Here is a 20753-nt window from a genome sequence, read left to right as displayed (position 1 = left end):
GTATATTAATATATGTTTTTGTGTTTGTGTTGATTTATGCCTTATACAATACTATTTGTATAAATGTATAATAAATTCTTGTATCTGTTTATGTGCTTATACAATTGTTCTTGTATAAATGTATAATATCTTAATATCTGCTTATATTCATATCTTATACTGCCTAATTTACTGCCTCATTATACAATTGTGTGTATAAGTGTATAATTTATCTACTTCAATAGCTTGATCAATTTTTTGAATTGTTTATAATGAAGCTATTACGAGTGAAGGAGAAAAAGAGAGAATGAAACTAAAACTGAGCTCGCGTGAATTATGAGATATCTGTTAACTGTTATACACAAAAAGTCACCCGTAGCAAACTTTTAATTTGCTATAAAACGCAATTTTAAATAGTTTGCTATAGCCTACATTTATCAATTTTTTCTTTGCTATATATAAAATTGGAAAAATAACTTAAATACACAACTATAAGTTTTATATTCTCTAATTTTCCCTTCTTTTTTTAAATATTACATAATTCCCTTTTTTTTAAATTTTAGTAGAAGTGTATAGATACATAACATTCTCTCTCATATAATACACAATCCCCCAATATAATGCCTATTTTTTCTCCACTAAAACACTCAATCTTCTAAATCAGATTTTTGAATTTTGAATTATTAATTTTAATTAATTTTAATTAAAACACTCAATTTTTAAATTTTGAATTTCAAAATTCAAAAAAATTGAAATTTCAAAAAACTACACAATTTCTCTCCCGTTCTTATTGTTCTTCTTACTCCATCATCGATTAGTACAAAGTCTCCAGCTTTCGTCAAAATCATCGGTTTTTCTTTTTATGTCTTTCCCTTTTAATCATTCTCAGAAGTTTTTCATCAGATATCACTAACCCTACAACCCCTTCGCTAGAATTTCATATGTCTTTCACTTCCACACCCACTGCTGGTGACAATCCATCTCAGCCGCCGTCGGCGGCGGCGGCTGTTTCGAAGCTCCGACAGCCGGGGATGGAGAGGACGGGAATTGTTGATGAGAATGGGGCAGAAAATAGAAAAAAATCTTTGCATGATCCTATGAATCTTTAGAAGGATTCAAACAAAGACTCTGGCATATTTTATTGGTTTCTTCTTTTTATTCTTAATCCATCATCGTCTTTTTCTTCTTAATCTGTAATCGTCTTAACCCAACATCTTTTTATTATTAATTCATCATCAGTTCGTCTTTTCTTCTCTTTTTTGTTATAATGTATCATTCAATAAGTTTAGTAAATGCGTCATCAACTGTGCTTGATGATACATATAGAATCTGTGTGTACAGTGTTTAGTCAATGCACTGATACATGTAGTAGATATGTATCACATGTTTTGCATGTAGTATGAATTTCTGAAAACTAATATCATGTATCAGTAAGGTATTAGTTGTTTAGTTGATGTACTGATACATGTTTTGAAAATTGTTATAATGTATCATTCATTAAGTTTAATAAATGTGTCATCCACTATACTTGATGATACATATAGAATCAGTGTGTATATTGTTTAGTCAATGTTTCTGATACATGTATTAGATATGTATCACATGTTATAATGTTTTAGTTAATATCACTTATTGAATTCCTTAAATTTTTACTTTTTTCAATCATGTTATGCCTTCATATTATATGTAGAAAGGCTTAATACAAGCAAATAACAGCTGGAACTGAAACAAACGTACATTCATGTATATAATAACAACAATTACACTACGATAGCATATACTGAACTGAACACAAGCAACTAGCACTATATAAAATAGAAAGAGATACGACATGATGAATACAACAATATTCTTCTTATTCCCCAGCGTTTTATCTAGTGATGATTATGATGGCCGGGTAACTTCTCCTTGATCTTCTCCATCATACTCTTCTTCTCATGCTCTGTAGTAGTTGTTGTGGTTCGAGTTCCAACACCATGTGCTTGGTGATGTGGTTCCTCATTCTTGTGCTTTCCACCTGTGAATTTCTCCTTTATCTTCTCTTTCAGCCCTTTCTTCTTCCTTCTCCCACCTTGTCCATCATCCTCCGACTGCACCAAAGTAGTAATTGAATGATATTATATATATCTTGTGCGACTATAAAATGGATAAAATTTCAGTAATTCAACTAAAAAAAAAGTGTCAAATAAATTGATAGTTTGTTCGAACAAACAAACATAAGATGAGAATTGAGAAGGGGCATGATAAAAATTTGAAATTAATATTCAATTAATTGCTGATTTAATGCTGATTAATGATCTGTTACCACAAATTAAGCTGTTTTACTAACAACATAACTTTACCGTTTTTTCCCCCTATTTTTTCTCAACAGTTTTAAATTACCATGTATCATTTACCATGTATCACTACAATCTAAAGTATCACGGCTCAACACATTTAAGGAATTTTTTGTAATTACTAAACTTGTCGGGACAGAATGTAATTATTGAATTACACTATGAGATTCCTTAAATTTATACTATAAAATTTGCCCAGTAAATATACCCCCATCACAACCCTTCAATTCCATCAGCCCACCCCAAGCAACCCACTTTCTCAATTCAAAAGAATTCAAGCTGCAATCCAAAACGATACCAACAGTACCACACCTAGTATGTTCTTCATCTTCTTTCACGCAGAAACCCAGTCCAAAATCGCACCCTAGTCCAGCGAGAACGATCCCAATATCTCAACGTGTGTTCTCTTTCCCTCGACCTTATCCGCTTAAGGATTTCCCTCCCTCCCCCCCAAATTTTGACCTAGAAATTCTCCTATATAAATCCACCTCTTTCACTATTCAAAGGAAGAGGTTTTTGGACTTGAGAGTAGTACCCCTATAAGGTTTGGGAATTCTTAGTTCAAAATAGTTTAAAGTTTTTGTTGTTGTTCGAGTGGAAGAAGTGAAGACATCTTCCTAACTCGTCCGTCGCATTCCGGTTCGCTGCTCAGAACCATGCTAATTCTTTCTTAACTATTTTTTACCGACTTTTTCTTTGTTTTATGTTTATGTGTTCTCAGCTTTGCTTCAGTTTTCATGGGTTAGACTTTGGTTTGATATTTAAGTAAATGATAATATTATTTTTGTGCTTGCTGTTAATATGTTGTGGTTATAAATCTCCTTAGCTTCTTTGGGTGTTATATTTGTGTTGCTATCTGAATCAAGTCCCGCCCCTACTGTTTATTTGAAATCTTGTTTTGCCTATATAAATGTGTTTATTGTAAACCTAGGCCAATCTTGTTTCATTATTTTACTTTGTCCTGTTGAATTCTTTAAGTATAGGCATGTCTTGTTGAATTTTTTAATAGTATGCCTTATTGATTTTTCTTAGATAATTTAGCTTGTTTAATAATATCTCTACACCTTTATATTTAAGTGGTCATGTATATATTTTTATTTATCCTCAACTCAATATGTTGGTTGCTTTTTCAAGATGCAATAGCACATTTGTTGCCAGCCTCGTTCAAGATGCCCCCTCTATTTTGTTATCATTATTTGATGTCATTGTGGTTGATGATACTGAGGTTTAATTAATCAATTTGTTATTATAAAGGTTTGATGAATTCTAATGTTTTGAGTGGAGCTTTTCTCATCTTGAATGAGCTCTTTTTTTGGGTCAAATTGCTTACTTAAGATGAGATGATCACTAGCTACATGTTTGTTTTTATTTTGAATGATCTAAAATGATATGTTAAGGATCTTAATTGGTTTGGGAATCATGAGTTGATCCTAGGCCTAGTCGAGATCTAGACGAAGTTGAATTTTGATTCAATTTCTCTTTGGTTGCTCCTAAATCCCTTAGATCCTCATGTCACTCCTTTGAGCTATAGATCCTAAATTGCGTACATTGATTCTGTTCAAATTCGTAAGTTAAAATTTGATTGTTATATATATGTTGTTCTATTTGAGACGTCGTGTTGAACACTAGCTATCTAGTGTGATAGATTGACTCTATTGGGTGGAGTTTGTGCACTCCTTTTGTGAGAAATATTGGAAAAAGTATTATTGAATTGTGTATCTAAACTGCTACATTGAGATCCTATTTATAGACACTAAAACTGAAGATGTAAAAGTACCATAGATTCTTCAAAGTTTGGCTTAGGTAAAACCTGAGGAATGGGTAAAACCATAGATACATCAGAATGATCAGAAGATGTATAATAAGGTTGAGACTCAAAAAATGTAACATCAGCTGACATAATGTATCGATGAAGATCATGTGAATAATATCGATACCCTTTTTGAACTCTAGAGCAACCAAGAAAGATATGTTTAAGGGCACAATAAGCTAAATTATCTTCCCCTAGGGCTAAATTATGAACAAAGCATGTGCTCCCAAAGACATAAGGTGGATAGGATAGATATGACGGAGGAAACAGTATGGAATGTGGAACTTTATTTTGAATAGAAGAAGAGGACATTCTGTTAATTAAATTACAAGATGAGATTACTATTCTTTCTTTCTGCAACACCATTTTGCTGAGGAGTCTATGGACAAGATCTTTGGTGAATAATTTCATGGTGATACATAAATTCCTGAAACTGAGATGATAAGTATTCTAAGGCATTATCACCACGGAAAGTATGAATAGAAAGACTAAGCTGATTTTGTATTTCAGCAAAGAAACCTTGGGATAAAGAAAATAACTCAGAACGATCTTTCATTACGAAAAACCAACTGCATCTCAAACAATCATCAATGAAACTAACAAAATAACGAAATTCTAAGGTGGAACTGACTCTACTAGGACCCCAAATATCAGAATGAAATAATGAAAAAAAAGACTCTGAACTACCCTCAATACTACATGAAAATGTAGCACGAGTGTGTTTCCCAAGTTGACACAACTCACAATCTAGTGTGGATAAACTAGACAAACTAGGCACCATTTTTGCAGTTTTGATAGACTTCGATGACTCGAACGTTTGTGAATTAGATCTGGGAAATCTGTAATGGAGCATGCTGTTAAGGAATTGGAAGAAGGTAAGATAGTAAAGTCCTTGTGATTCATGTCTTGTTCCAATCATTTTTCCGTATTGCTGACCTTCAAAAGAAATAAATCATCAAAATATTTATGCTACAATGTAGGTCTTTCATCAAACGACTAACCGATGCTAGATTAAAAGGAGAACCAGGGACATAGAGAACACAGTCTAGGGTGACAGAAGATACGGGTTTGGATTTTTCAACCCCTTTAGGTTTTGTTTGGATCTCATTGCCTAAAGTAATAGCTGGAAGAGGTTGTGAATAAAAAATATCAAACAAAAGTTATTTACCATCGGAGATATGATCAGAAGCCCCCCGGGTCTATGACTCACGATCCAAGAGTTCTAGACTTTGACAAACAAGTAAAAGAATTACCCGCAAATGAAACATCAGGTTGTAGAATCAAAACTATTTGTGGAGACGCTTGTTTATTTGCATGATACCGAAGGAAATCACTATATTCCTTTAGAACAACATTATAATAACTGGGTGGTGGACCATGTAAAATATAACATATGTCTCGAGTGTGTCCAAGTTTATGACAATGAGTAAACTTCGATCAAGGTGTAAGACCCCAAAAATGACTTAGGTTAACTAGAGCCTAACATGTTGGTAATGATGTTCTAAGGTCCTAAATATGTCTAATATATGGTATAGAGTCAATAGCTAAAGTATTAGGGGTGTTGGAAGTCAAACGTATAGGGACAACCAAGACGTTCGACGACTAAGTCACATATGTGCCGAATATGTGGTTCTATGTGTTTATGTGTTTTGAATGGTGTTTTAAGGTTATTAAATGATTTAATATAGAATTTATATGCAGTGGTTTAATTTTTGTAAAGTTTGAAGGTCAAACGACCTAGAACGTCCAAGGCGTTCGAAAGATATGCCTTGAGTTGACCTTGTACGTCTAGGCAAGTTTCGTTGAGTTTTACGTGTTTGTTTTGGATGAAATTCATGTGAGAGGTTTTAAACTTATATAATATCATATTTGAGTTGTAAACGTCAGAGAAATTATCCTCAAGGACCACCAAAGGATCCTTGAGGAAGGACCCAAAATCAGTGTGCAGGCTGTCCCAGGCAGACCTGGCGACGAAGCAGTCAACGGCTAGTCGTGGCTGTGACGCCCCGTCAAAGGGTCCCGTTGTGAGGTAACTAGACTTGTGTGAATAATTGAATCTTTCCCAGCCACTGTTGCCACCGATGGAGGCCTGTGACGGCCCGTCGAGGTGGTGACGCCCCGTCAAGGGCAAGTAATCCTGTTCTCCTGCGCAGGTGTGCCACCAAGTCAAGAGTTGAATTGTAAATTCACCCACTTCTAAATTAAGTGTTTTACAGTTTATTAAGGGCCTTTTTGGTATTTTAATTAGGTATATAAAGGGTAAATACCTTAAAGACTTCATTCTTCCAAATTGAAAACCCAAAACACTTAGAAAATATCCCAAAACCTCCATTGAAGTCCAACTTGAAGAGGCAGCTTGGTGAGGGGGTTTTATGTCTAAATTCTTCATCAAAGTGAAGAATTAGCATCCTTGAGGTATAACTTTTGATCCCTGAAACTCGTTTCATCAAGGAGCCCAACTCTCAAGATGTTTTTCAATGTTTTCTAAAGTGAATTGTCCAATTTCATGATTCTACCATGGGTTCTTGCATAAATGATTTCTAAATATTGAATTATGATCTAATTGATATTGTATTTATGATTACAATCTAAATTACCTATGAACCCATCTAAATTGACGAACCCTATTTTGGACTACTTATTGGGTTACTTGATATTAAGCTAATACTGATGAATTGTTATGTAGTTTCTTATGGATTTTCTAATAATATAAGAATTGTATTCAATTGATATCTAATTGATCATAGATTGTTAAGCCAATATTGAATAGATGTAGATTCATTGAGTTTTATGGTTATTGATTTGAATTGTTGTTTATGGGCCTTGTGATGTTGAATTGGTTGATTTGACATTGAGTTGAAGTTTGGATGAGGGGATGAAGGTATTCTGCTCCATTTTCTTTAATTTGATATTAATTATACTTCGATTCTATTGTGATTGGTATACTCCACTTATGGTGGCGGTGTTATGTGTTTTACTTGCAATTGATGTGGCCTTGTCGGCGTTACTTTATGCAATATGATGAGTATGACCTTATTGGCAACTGGTTGAAGTAAGTGAAATCAAATGTGTGTTTTTCTACTTATGTTGCCTTAAGTGATCTTGTTAGACTATGACTTTGACATTATGAGCATATTGTTAGGGTTAAGTCTAGGTTATTCCTACTTGGATTTCTGAATCTATGTGGAGTACATTAATGATTCTATGATGATATAAAGTATGAATTAAAGATATTAGATTTTTTCTAGGTGTTTCCAGAATAACTTGCATTATGAGTTAAAAGTGAAGTATGTGGTATCTTGTCTTGGTTGACTTGTGTCACTTGCTTAATGTATATATCATTATGAATATGTGATGTCTTGATTTAGGGTTAGAACTCTTAGTCTTGAATATATGAATGACATGTGACTTTAATTGATGATATAAGAGTCTATTATATGAAAACTTTGACTTAAGGGTAAGGTTAAGATTGTTGTAGCGTAAGCCGTAATGGTATCCTTCAAAGTAAAGGAATGATGGACTTAAGGTTAGTTGGATGGAAAGACATCATATTAATCCTTAGGAAAGTGATCATGAGCTTCCTGTCGCCATTGTGAGGTAGCCCTAGTGGACCTTCCTTGGTAGGGTAAATGTGATTGAGTTATGAACTTGTTATGGAACCCTTTTATGTGAACCTAATGTATGAATTACTTTATGAGAACGAAGGCTCGCACCGAGTGATAATGGTAAGGTAAAGTAGTTCTAGTTAAGTATGAGACTATATTACAAAGCATGCCCTTCATATTTCTTAACCATGTGCCTACATGAGATGTGTCCAAGTTTTGCCATTTGCAAGTAGAACAACCTCATTGGAGTAGGATAGAACTCCAGATCCAAGATGATGCATATTCCAAGGAAGATCGAAGAAGATGAATGAAGGTTTATACCTACCCCTAGCTGGCACTATGAATCCAATCCCATCTACATAGATGTTCCTAGCCACGAGATGAGGGGGTTCTCTCTTACTGTTAAGCCATCTTCAACACTTCTTTCTTTACTCCTTTCCACATCGGGGCTGATAATTGGATAGAATCTCCTTATATAAAGAAAGGGGGCGTATAAATTGGGTTTTTGGCTCGCAATAAAGCTAGGGTCCTGATCGAGCAACTAGTAGTCCTATCTATCCACCTCTCCAGATACAATATCTTGAGTGCCTATGATGGTGACCACATCTGCTGGCATGTGATGTTTGGACATATAATTGAGTCCTTGTGAATGGGCAAAGCCAGGTGCTCTTATATTATGACGGTAGGGACGATTGCTTCCATTACTGAACAGAAAGACACCAAATTCTCCTTTAGGTGCTTCAAATGCGGTATAGGTAGAAGGAGTTGGTACGGAAAAACCTTCTGTATAAGGTTCAAAATGGTGAGTTGAGGTAGAGTAGACCGATAATCTTGTAGTCATTTGGCCGGCTATTGAAAGAAAAATCTTGCATCTGCTTCCCCTATCATATAACCGGTCCCATATCTCTCCAAACCTAATGTGGTAGTTTCCCATCATAGGGCTTTCTATCTATCGATTATGCCATTACCAAGGAACTAATTTGTTCAGAACTCAGTTGACTGCTTCTATAGAGAAGGCGGAGCATCCTTGGCTCACCATTATAGCACATAGGGCTTCGGCGCTACTACAGCGCTTCGCTAACTCGAAGCACCTCACTATGAAAATCTAGCTTTGCTAACGTTCGGCTAAGTCTTGAACCTTCGTGTTGACCGTTCGCTTTTTCAGTAGCAAAATTGCTTCTCTTTGCCCCTTAACCTTAACTAGAAGGACAATAAAGATATTATTGGTTTTCTTGCTCCCACTTCCTCATCTGCGCTCATCAAGCCAACTTTGCTCTTTGGGAGGTGAAAAAGCGGGTTAAAGCGGTCATTTTGAAATGACAGCGTCAAAGATATATTTCTATATATACACGATTACGGTTATCTTGGACTGCATTCCAGAAAAAGCAGCCTACTTGTGTGGCACTGTGTACTTACAGCCTCTATGATACGCAAGTGAATGTGGCCGGTGCGTGGCGAACGGTTCATCAAGCCATTTTAGCCTCAACTCCCTGAATTGGAATAGGGGTAGTTTCAAAATTTGGGTAAGAAATTCACACCTGACTGTGATAGCCCTCTCGATACCTTATTGGATCTTTGTAACTAGTGGTCGGTTTCCCGTCGCGTCAGCCTTTTCCCAGTGCGTGGAGCCCCAACGAGGAAGGTGTTAGTGCTATATCATTGGGTCAATAATGCTAGTCCCTCTTTTTGTGCTACTCCTAGGGCGGAAAGAAGATAAGAAAATGCGAAGCGTTCTCTTGCTTTCCCAACCAGCTGATTCTGAAGATTGCTCTCTCTCGGCTAGATCTTGGTCCAGCCTACTACAAGGAAAGGGAGGTCATTTAGAACCCGCTGTCTCTAGAACAGGGGGCGGCTCCAGAGGCGTTGCCGCAGGCGCCAGCACCGACATAAATTGCTCACCCCGCTCCTGATCAAAAAGAGCGTGAGAGACTTCGAAGGGACATTCACACTTTGATTCGTGAGCATCTTCAAGAGAACATTATGAAAGGGGGAAATATCAGTTGTTCATGCACTTTCCTGAAATGATGGAAATATAGTCCAGTGCCGCGTAGGCGATAATGTTCTTATGATCTGGAGATCTCCACGGAGACGGAAACCCTCCGCAAATGGGTGGAGAATATAAGGAGGGCCTTTCTCTCCTAAAGCTACTCATTAGGGAATACCAGCCAAATTAGTCTGTGTGCCGCTTTCTTTTATGACAAAGCCGTTATTCCCGACTGGCATAGAATTCTCTCACGCGGGCGAAGGAGATGAATTTCTGGTACTGGTGGTATTGGACAAGCTCTAAGGGAATAATCTCTTTCTTATTTCTGTATTTCTTTCCCATGATGACTAAGAACAGGAAAATCCAAAATTTCACTTCGAATTTCGGACCTTAACATCCTGCTGCTCATGGTGTTTCACGATCAATATTGGAAATGAATGGAGAAGTGGTGGAACGCATGGAACCACATATTGGATTACTCCAGTGTGGCACGAAGCCGCTGATGCCGAGTCAGCTCCTATGCCTCTAGCTATTCCCTGGTTGGTCCCCCTCCCTCGGAACAGTAGAGATTCCATAGCACGACATGAGCACCGGGCTAAGGGGCGATTGAGCAACTCAAGTGAATCGCCTTACCTTATTCCAACATAGGGACAAAAAAGAGAAGGTTGTGAAGGTGACTTCGTTATCCATACCTCTAGTCGGATGAATGGAGGACCGATCGACCCGGGTTTTCACGAGCGTTGGCGGGTTCTAGAGTGCCTGTCAAGGGCGCTAGCGCATGCCCCAGGGTGATCATCACCACTTGCACCTCACATCTCAGCACAGTGGAACGTGTAACCCGCTTGCTTTTCCATTCAACTACATTTGTCCCTTTAATACATAGTTTAAAAGAACGCAACAGCGAGGGACAACCCGCCCATACAGCCAGCGGGGAGGATGGCACTACTGGAAAAGACCGTCTGGCGAAAACGTTGCAGGTGCGAAGCGTGGTAGGCCTGCGCGCGGTGAGCATACCATAGGGAGGAAAGGGAGCCTGGACGGTGGAAGAGCCAGGGGAGGCCGGGTCATTTGACGGAAATGGAAGGCTTTTACCTATTAGAGAAGGCCCTATGGAGTAAGGGGAAGTGGATGAATTCTTGGAAAAAGAGGGAGCGAGCCTATGTAAAATAGAAAATGAAATAAAGGAAATTCCATGAATAGATAGAGTCAACGGTACGACAAATAGCGCTACCTACACGTGAATTAGCTTCTGAGGTTGAGTAGTCTCAATTTCACTACAGGATTTGTGAATGAATGCTGGGGTGGGCCACCTCGAATGGCGTGAGCCGCATGCTAGGAGACCTACACGTACGGTTTTTAGGGGGATGTGGTCGAAAATTGGCCGGCGCCCACCCGACTAGAGGGACGGAGAAATTAATTGAGTACAAAACTTATCTTCAAGCTTTACCTTATTTTGATCGTTTAGAGGGCGATCACGAGGTCACTGAATGAAGTCCTCCATTTTTTTCGAAGGTGCTGACCTGCAGCGAGGCAGAGATGACTAAGTGACATATGGAATATGGCGACGACAACATCATTTCGTAGAAAAAGATAATAGGTGGAGCCAACGACCCACTAAGACAAACCTATCTACAACTACATCCCTGAGCGGTAGTCAAACAGGGGCGTGAATGTGAGATGCCAGCCAATTGATCGGACGGACAGAGGCTAGGGCTGCTTCCTTCCCACAGTGTCCTTTCTTGTGTGTCGAAGAAATAAAGCGAGTGCACCGTAAAGGGACGGGAACTGGATCGATTTATTCAATGGTGAAGCATCCGAAGCATAACTACACACTCACACGATCTTTGTCGAGAGATAGGAGCTTTCGGTGGAACCCATGAACTACACTTGCTTCGGGATAGATGTGTGGGATAGAGGGCTCGAGGTACCTGCTGCCCACCCTTCCTGGTCTGCTTTGAGAACCGTGTGAATGGAGAGTGGGCAGAAGAGAAGGAGGTCCTCATATAGAGTCGCACACTTACTTGAGCAGTGCGGGAGACTGGGGAATGGGTCGAATAAACTTCCCTATGGACGGAAAAATAACAAACGAAGCTTAGTTAGATAGGGCTTTGATTGGTCTTTCTTTTCTTAGTGATTGGAAAGGAGGGCGCCTGAGTATGTTATAGAAAGGGGAGGCAGAAGCATTGAATGGCGAAGAGAGGCGGCTCGGCAGGGAAGAAATAGGAAATCATCAAGGATGACTTCTTTGTTGGCGAACGAAGGGCTAAATAGCGAAAGTTATTCTATGAGCCAGTTTGGATTTCCAATGCCTCGGGAAACTGGTCGAAATAGATGACAACACCTTTTTCCCATCTTCCTTACCAGTAGGGCAATCTTCTCTTATGTTCTTCACCCCCTGCCCGAAAATGGAGAACTAAACCCCATTCTGATCCATTCATTTCTGCAAGCAGGGAGGATCTAGAGCGTTGCCCCTTCCTATTCGAGGCCGGATGGCCGCCCCACAAGCACCCAACCTTCCTTTTGCTCTTCCTTCAGTTTGCCTCCACGAACGTGCCACTTAGGAACCCTACTCATATTCCAAAGGCGCTACTTCAATTCAAGCGCAAGCCCCCCTTCTATTGCATAACTTAAAAAAGCTATAAACAAAGTACCAAAGTGGTTGCGGGAACGATACGCTTTGGTTACCGACAAAGGCTTCCAAAGGCGACCATCTTTCCATACTAGTTGTTCCCTTATACTGCCATTTTTCCAATATTATTGAATTGCATGGCCTGGGGCTAAGATAACTCAAGTGGGAGAGCCGTGTTATGGGTGACCTTATTGCACAGTTCAGAGAGCACTTGTGTATGTGATGCAAGTGAACGTCTATGAAAAAGATGTCTAAAAGTTTCATTCTTCGTTCCGTTGTCAACCCTATCTATATTTCTATGATGGCCCAAGAACACGCCTATTCTTCAGTCGTAGAGAGACTTTTGAATTGTGAGGTACCATTACGAGCTACGAGTGTTATTCCGTGAAATAACTCGAATTTCAAATCATTCACTTGCTTTAACTACTCATGCTATGGATGTAAGAGCATCAACTTCGTTCCTGTGGGCTTTTGAGGAGCGGGAGAAATTGTTGGAATTCTATGAAAGGGTCTCGGGAGCCAGGATGCATGCCAGTTTCATACGACCAGGTGGAGTGTCACAAGATCTTTCTCTTGGCTTATGTATAGATATTGATTCATTCACACAACAATTTGCTTCTCGTATCGACGAATTAGAAGAGATGTCAACCGACAACCGTATCTGGAAACAACGATTAGTGGATATTTGTACTGTCACTGCACAATAAGCAAAGGATTGGGGATTCAGTGTGGTAATATTAAGAGGTTCTGGGGTATGCTGGGATTTGCAAAAAGCAGCACCTTACGATGTGCATGACCAATTGGATCTTCACATACCAGTAGGTACCAGAGGAGATCGCTATGATTGTTACTGTATTCGTATCGAAGAGATGTGACAAAGTGTTTGAATCATTGTGCAATGTCTTAATCAAATGCCTAGTGGCATGATCAAAGCCAAAGATCATAAGTTATGTCCTCCATCACAATCTCGAATGAAACTATCCATGGAATCGTGCGTCGTGTGAAACGTATATCATCATTGTTCTTAATCGAGACTCAGGTTAAGCTCCATCTCAGAACCTTGTGGGGTCAAGAGTAAAGCATCCCGAGGTTGGCGCATCTCGTTGAGCGTGGAGAAGCATTGGAAACCGCAATTGTCTACTCTCATCATATGAAATACCTATTAGCATTAGAGGAATTTATGGAGTTTAGGTGGTGGTATGGGACGCTATCTAGACATTACACAATAGACTTTGAAGGTGTTATGTGGAGTTCCTAGGTCTTGTCCAAGACCATTACTTGAATGTCCTTATGTGATATATGAGTCTTAATGAACTAATCAAATAATAACTTATGTGATGGAGTATGTAAAAGGAATAAATACCTATCTAGAGTAGTTAAGGGTTGTCTAGTTAAGGTGTGAAGGGGGGCATAGGAATGGTCACTTCGTATCTTACCTAGATGAGTCTTAAGAATGACTCTAATTAGGGAAGATGTTGACTATGTGGACATGATCCAAACTTGGGAAGTCATAACGATTATTTAGGTAGTTTTGAAGAGGTCAATCATGGACATTATCTTGTTGACCTACTTAAGTAAGTCTTTTGATAGACTTTGATAACGAAATGTCATAGTGTCTATATGTTGATATGTTTAATGTCTTGAAGTGTGTATGTTACTCATACAAGTAACCTAAGGATCGTTTTGGCACATCTAGAGAGGGTGTATGACAGTCTCTCTTTGTGTGACTTAAGTGAATCTTAGGATGAATTTAAATGAGTAAATTACATGCTAGAAGTATCTTATGTGTTTCCAAATTGATTTATGATGTTATTATTATTAAATATGTTTCGAAAATTAAAAGATGCATAATTCCAATAAAGTCCATTTTCATGATTTTTATGCATAATGCCATACATAGTACATGTGGTTGTACTAACTGCATGCTTTTATCTATCTATATAGTTCTTGGTAGGTGAGGAGCTTTGATAAGTGAAGACTTGGACTTAGAATATCGTTCAAGAGAAGTTGAAGTATGTCCTCACTTTACTCGAGGGAATATATGTCTTTTATGTTTTCATTCAAAGTATTGTAATAGACTTAGTATTTCTATATTCATATTTTGAAGTATGGGTCTTGTCCCATGTATTCTTGTATCGTAAGATGATGAGATTGAGACTTAGTATTTCCTATTACTTTTATATGAAAGAGACTTTGAAGACTATATTATGTTTTGTGAAAAGTTTTAATTTTGCACTACTTTTTACTATGTATATGCAATGAATGATATGAAAGGGCTTGTCTAAGACCTCCGAGAGGTCGACGATGCCGGGTTACAATCCAAGATTATAACCTAACTTCGAGGGTATTGTTTCTGGTTGTGACAAGCTTGGTATCAGAGCATAGGATGGTGAAGGTAGTATTAGGAAGCATGAAGTCTCATCAAGTCACGTCTAGTAGAGTATTGACCATCGGTGTGAGTCGCGACACATTTATGGGCAAGAGGCTATAGGACGATAGAGTTTCCCTTCTTTTCTACTCCTATGTCGTGCGGTAGAGTAAATGTTATGATTATCCTTCTTATGAGTTTCCTTGTGTTTGCTAGGAGATGAACACTAGAAGGATGGCTGCTAGAAGGTAGGAAGAGAAGAGGGTGAATGAGGAGGTTCCCCCTCAAGTTGAGCAAGTTCCTCAAGGTGGGCAAGGAGTTCAAGGTGCTCAAGATGCCCAAGTGCCTCCTCAAGGTGATCCTATTCCTAATCTGAAAGGAGGTATTATGGTTCCAGAGATGTCTAATAGGGAGATTAGAGAGGCTTTGATTGCTATATCCCGAGCCGTGAATGCAAGCTAATTTGAATATGATACCTAGGGTTGTGTTGAGAGATTTTGTGAGGATGAATCCTCCTATCTTTCTTGGCTCTAAGGTAAATGAGGATCCCCAAGAGTTTCTTGATGAAGTATACAAAGTTTTAAGTTCTATGTGGTTTACATCTAGGGAGAAGGCAGAGTTGGCTTCGTATCAATTGAGGGATGTTTCTCAAATTTGGAACACTCAGTGGAAGGATAATAGGCCGGAAGGATCGAGTCCTATTGAATGGAAATAATTTAAGGAATCATTGCTTGGTATGTACTTTCCCCGAGAGAGGAGAGAATTTAAGGTGGAGGAATTCATAAATCTCAAGCAAGGCAATATGAGTGTTAGGAGTACTCTTTGAAATTCTCAACTTTGTGTAGGTATGCCCCTTCTCTTGTGTCCAATCCAAGAGATGAAATGAGTCATTTTGTGATGGGGGTAACCGACTTAGTGGTGGAAATATGTAGTACCACTATGTTGCATGATGATATGACCTTAGCTAGACTCATGGTGTATGCATAATCAATTGAAGCGTCTAAACATAGGAGGATGGATAGAAGTTTGAAAAGGAGTGGTGCTAGTGATAAAGAGCAAACAAGGTTTAAGAAGAAGGTTCAATCTCAAGGAGAATCTAGGAGTGCTAAGTTCAAGGTTGAGAAAGGAGGTGGTTCCAAGGATGGCAAACCTACTTGTGAAAATTGTGGCAAGAAACAATATGGTGAGTGTCTTTTGGGTACCGGGAGTTGCTTTGGTTGTGGTAAAGACGGGAACAAAGTGAGAGATTGTACAATGATTACTTCTAGAGGTAGAGATGGTAAGCAAGTTGCTCCTAGTGTTCTAAAGGATGATGCTTCAACAAAGAGGCGTTTCTATGCACTCTGTTCTAAAGTGGAGAAGCCGAATGAGAAGGAGAGTGATGATGATGTTGGTAAGTTCTCTTTCTTTTGTTAAGATATGAGTTCATTATAAGTGGGGGATTATGGTTTGTAGATAGGATAGAAGTCCTTCTATTTGTTGCTTGTGCATGATGTTTAGGAGTTTGGTTGAAATTGAATTTCATTTGCTTCCTGCATTGTGTGTTTTATGAAGCCATGATTATGTTGTAAGATGTGTTTATATGGTGTTACTTTGCATATTAGCATGTTTATATCATGAATTATCTAAAATCAGAACTTTTGAAAAGTTGATTAAAATGGCTTAAAAATTCATTGTTGCATTAAAACTGCATGCTGCCATATTTTTGAGAAAATGACTATTTAATTCTTTTGCCTAAAAATATTGTAATGTCGTTAGAACTAATGTATATGAGTAGGGTATTGAGTATAAATGAGTTTTTATTATTTGTAATGAAGAATGTGAGTTTAGTAGCATAATGAGTTATAAAATTATATCTAGTTTCTTGTTGTGTTGTGAATCTCTTGACTATGTGAAATTGATGTTTTCTTGTTGATTATGTGTTGTATGGAATGGTTATTAGCTGTTATATCAGTCTCTAATCTTGAAAGTGTTCGGAGAGTGGCAAGTGTTATTCGAGGACGAATGTTGTCCAAGTGGGGGAGATTGTAAGACTCCAAAAATGACTTAGGTTAACTAGAGCCTAACATGTTGGTATTGATGTTATAAGGTCCTGAGTATGTCTAATATATGGTATAGATGCAGTAGCAAAAGTATTAGGGGTGTTGTAAGTCAAACGTCAAGGGACGACCAAGACGTTTGACGACTAAGTCACCTATGTGCCTAATATGTGTTTCTATGTCACGCCAAGGGACGACCAAGACGTTTGACGACTAAGTCACCTATATGCCTAATATGTGTTTCTATGTGTTTATGTATGTTTCATGGTTTTTTAATATTCTTAAATGATTTAATATAGCATGTATAGACAGTGTTTAAAGTTTCGTGATGTTTGAAGGTCAAACGACCAAGAACGTCCAAGGCGTTCGAAAGATATGCCTTGAGTCGACCTTGTACGTCTAGGCCAGTTTCTTTGTGTTTTACGTGTTCGTTTTGGATGAAATTCATGTGATAGGTGTTAAACTTATAGACCATCATATTTGGGTTGGAAACGTCTGGGAAATTATCCCCAAGGACCACCAAAGGGTCCTTGAGGAAGGATCCAAAATCAGTTTGCAGGCTGTCCCAGGTAGACCCTGCACACGAAGCAGTCAACGGCAAATTGTGGCTGCGACGCCCCGTCAAAGAGTCCCTTCGTGAGGGAATTATCCTTGTGTGAAGAATGGAAGCTTGCCCAGCCACTGTTTTCACCGACAGAGGCCTGTGATGGCCCGTCGAGGTGGTGACGCCCCGTCAAAGATAAGTCGTCGTACGACCTGTTCTCCTGCGCAGGTCTGCTGCCAAGTCAAGGGGTTCACCCAACTTCTAAATTAAGTGTTGGACGGTTTATTAAGGGTCTTTTGGGTATTTTAATTAAGAATATAAAGGGTAAACACCTTAAAAACTTCATTCTTCCAAATTGAAAACCCAAAACACTTAGAAAATATCTGATAACCTCCATTGAAGTCCAACTTGAAGAGGCAGCTTGGTGAGGGGTTTTTCTGTCGAAATTCTTCATCAAAGTGAATAATTAGCATCCTTGAGGTATGACTTTTGGTCCTTGAAACTCATCTCATCAAAAAGCCCATCTCTCAAGATGGTTTTCAAAGTTTTCTAAAGTGAATTGTCCAATTTCATGATTCTACCATGGGTTCTTGCATAAATGATTTCAAAACATAGAATTGTGATCTAATTTATATTATATTGATGATTTCAATCCAAATTACCTATTAACGCATGTAAATTGATGAACCCTAGTTTTGACTACTTATTGGGTTACTTGATAATAAGCTAATATTGATGAATTGTTATGTAGTTTCTTATGAACTTTCTAATGATATAAGAATTGTATTCAATTGATATATAATTGATCTTAGATTTTTACACCTAGATTAAATAGATGTAGATTCATTGAGTTTTATGGTTATTGCTATGAATTATTTTTCATGGCCATGGGTAAGGGCCTTGTGATGTTGAATTGGTTGATTTGGCATTAAGTTGAAGTTTGGATGAGGCGATGAAGGTATGCTGCCCCATTTTCTTTAATTTATATCAAATTAATTATACTTCTATTCTATTGTGATTGGTATGGTCAACTTATGGTGGCGGTGTTATGTGTTTTGCTTGCTACTACTTAAGTAATGTGGCTATTTTTGTAGTTGATTATGTGAAGCATGACATTGCTATCTACATGTGAATTCATATGTGTTTTCTTCTACTTATATTGCCTCAAGTGATCATGTTAGACTATGACTTTGACATTATCAGTATAGTGTTAGGGTTAAGTCTTGGTTATTCCTACGTGGCCTTGTGAGTCTATGTGGATTACATTAATGATATTATGATGATATATAGGATGAATTGAATATATTAGATTGTTTCTAGGTGTTTCTAGAATGACTAGCATTATGAGTTAAAAGTAAAGTATGTGGTATCTTGTCTTGGTTGACTTGTGTCACTTGCTTGATGTATATATCATTATGAATATGCGATGTCTTGATTTAGGGTGTTAGAACTCTTAGTCTTGAATATTTGAATGACATGTGACTTTAATTGATGATATGAGAGTCTATTATTTGAAAACTTTGACTTAAAGGTAAGGTTAAGATTGATGAAGCGTAAGCCATAATGGTATATCTTTAAAGTAAAGGAATGATGGACTTAAGGTTAGTTGGCTGGAACGACATTATATTAATCCTTACGAAATTCATCATGAGCTTCTTGTCGCCATTGTGAGGTAGCCCTAGTGAACCTTCCTTGGTAGGGTAAATGTGATTGGGTTATGAACTTGTTATGGAACCCTTTTATGTGAACCTAATGTATGAATTACTCTATAAGAACGAAGCCTACCACCGAGTGAGTATGGTAAGGTAAAGTAGTTCTAGTTAACAAAGAGACTAGATTACGAAGCATGTTCTTCATATTCCTTAACCATGTGCCTACATGGGATGTGTCCAAGTTCTACCATTGGCAAGTAGAATAACCTCATCGCAGTAGTATAGAACTCCAGATTCCATGGCTAGCTATCATGGTCTATGTCGGTAATTGCGTATTCTCATCATATTTAATACCTATAAGCATTAGAGGAGTTTATGGAGTTTAGGTGGCTGTATGGGACACTATCTAAACATTGCCCAATAGACTTTGAAGGTGTTATGTGGAGTTCCTAGGTCTTGTCCAAGACCATTATTTGAATGTCCTTATGTGATATATGAGTTTTAATGAACTAATAACTTATGTTATGGAGAGTATAAAAGGAATAAATACCTATCTAGAATAGTTAAGGGTTGTCTAGTTAAGTTGTGAAAGGGGCATAGGAATGGTCACTTTATATCTTACCTAGATGAGTCTTAAGAATGACTCTAATTAGGGAAGATGTTGATTATGTGGACATGATCCGAACTTGGGAAGTCATAAGGATTATTTAGGTAGTCTTGAAGAGGTCAATCATAGACTTTATCTTCTTGACCTACTTAAGTAAGTCTTTTGATAGCCTTTGATGAGGAAAGGTCATAGTGTCTATATGTTGATATGTTTGATGCCTTGAAGTGTGTATGTGACTCATTATATGTAATCCTAAGGATCGTTTTGGCACATTTAGAGAGGGTGTATGGACGGTCTCTCTTTGTGTGACGTAAGTGAATCTTAGGATGAATTTAAGTGAGGAAATTACATGCTATAAGTATCTTATGTGTTTCCAAATTGATTTTTGATGTTATTATGATTAAATATGTTTTGAAAAATGAAAAGATGCATATTTCCGATAAAGTCCGTTTTCATGATTTTTATGTATAATGCCATACTTAGTATATGTGGTTGTACTAACTCCATATTTTTATCTATCTATATAGTTCTTGGTAGGTGAGGAGTTTTGAGAAGTGAAGACTTGGACTTAGAATATCGTTCAAGAGAAGTTGAAGTATGTCCTTACTTGACTCAAGGGCATATATGTCTTTTATGTTTTCATTCAAAGTATTGTAATAGACTAAGTATTTCTATATTCGTATTTTGAAGTATGGGCTGTGTCCCAAGTATTCTTGTGTCTTAAGATTATGAGATTGAGACTTAGTATTTCCTATTACTTTTATATGAAAGAGATTTGAAGACTATATTATGTTTTTTGAAAAGTTTTAACTTCGAACTACTTTTCACTATGTATATGCAATGAATGATATGAAAGGGCTTGTCTTAGACCTCCAAGAGGTCGACGATGCCTGTTACAATCAAACATTGTATCCTAACTTCTAGGGTATGGTTTCGGGATGTGACACTAGGTTTTCCAAAATGTTGTTTACTTGCATGATTTGGAAGGAGCTCATGCGCCAACCATGGATCTGACTGTTTACTGGAGAAATCCCTTCGGTGGCGCATGATGGTGCGTGTAGCACTGATTTCTGGTGGGATGACTGGGATATGATCGCCGGGAAGTTCTACAGCTAGTGGTGATGTCGATTTTTTTAAAAACAATGACGGAAAATATTAATATCCGAACATCAACTAGGTTATCAAAAAAACTGCACATTG

At 37.8% G+C, this 20753-nt stretch overlaps 1 long non-coding RNA gene and 1 pseudogene across 2 annotated transcripts; one reads left to right on the top strand and one right to left on the bottom strand.

The window, feature by feature from the left end:
- Positions 1–2551: 2551 nt before the first annotated feature.
- On the top strand, positions 2552–20338 carry LOC138348831 (uncharacterized). 2 transcript variants are annotated; one of them, XR_011221439.1, is made up of 2 exons: positions 2552–2954; positions 14288–20338. It is a non-coding gene; the product is annotated as an uncharacterized lncRNA (long non-coding RNA). The 2 variants fall into 2 exon arrangements; XR_011221438.1 differs by having other exon boundaries at positions 2552–6540.
- Positions 11163–12288, bottom strand: LOC112940679 (uncharacterized; annotated as a pseudogene).
- Positions 20339–20753: the final 415 nt, after the last annotated feature.

The sequence above is a fragment of the Solanum lycopersicum genome, chromosome 1 (genome assembly GCF_036512215.1).
Source record: "Solanum lycopersicum chromosome 1, SLM_r2.1".
NCBI lineage: Eukaryota > Viridiplantae > Streptophyta > Magnoliopsida > Solanales > Solanaceae > Solanum > Solanum lycopersicum.
Note: the sequence above shows the minus strand (reverse complement) of the source record. Positions and strands in the feature narration are given on the sequence as shown.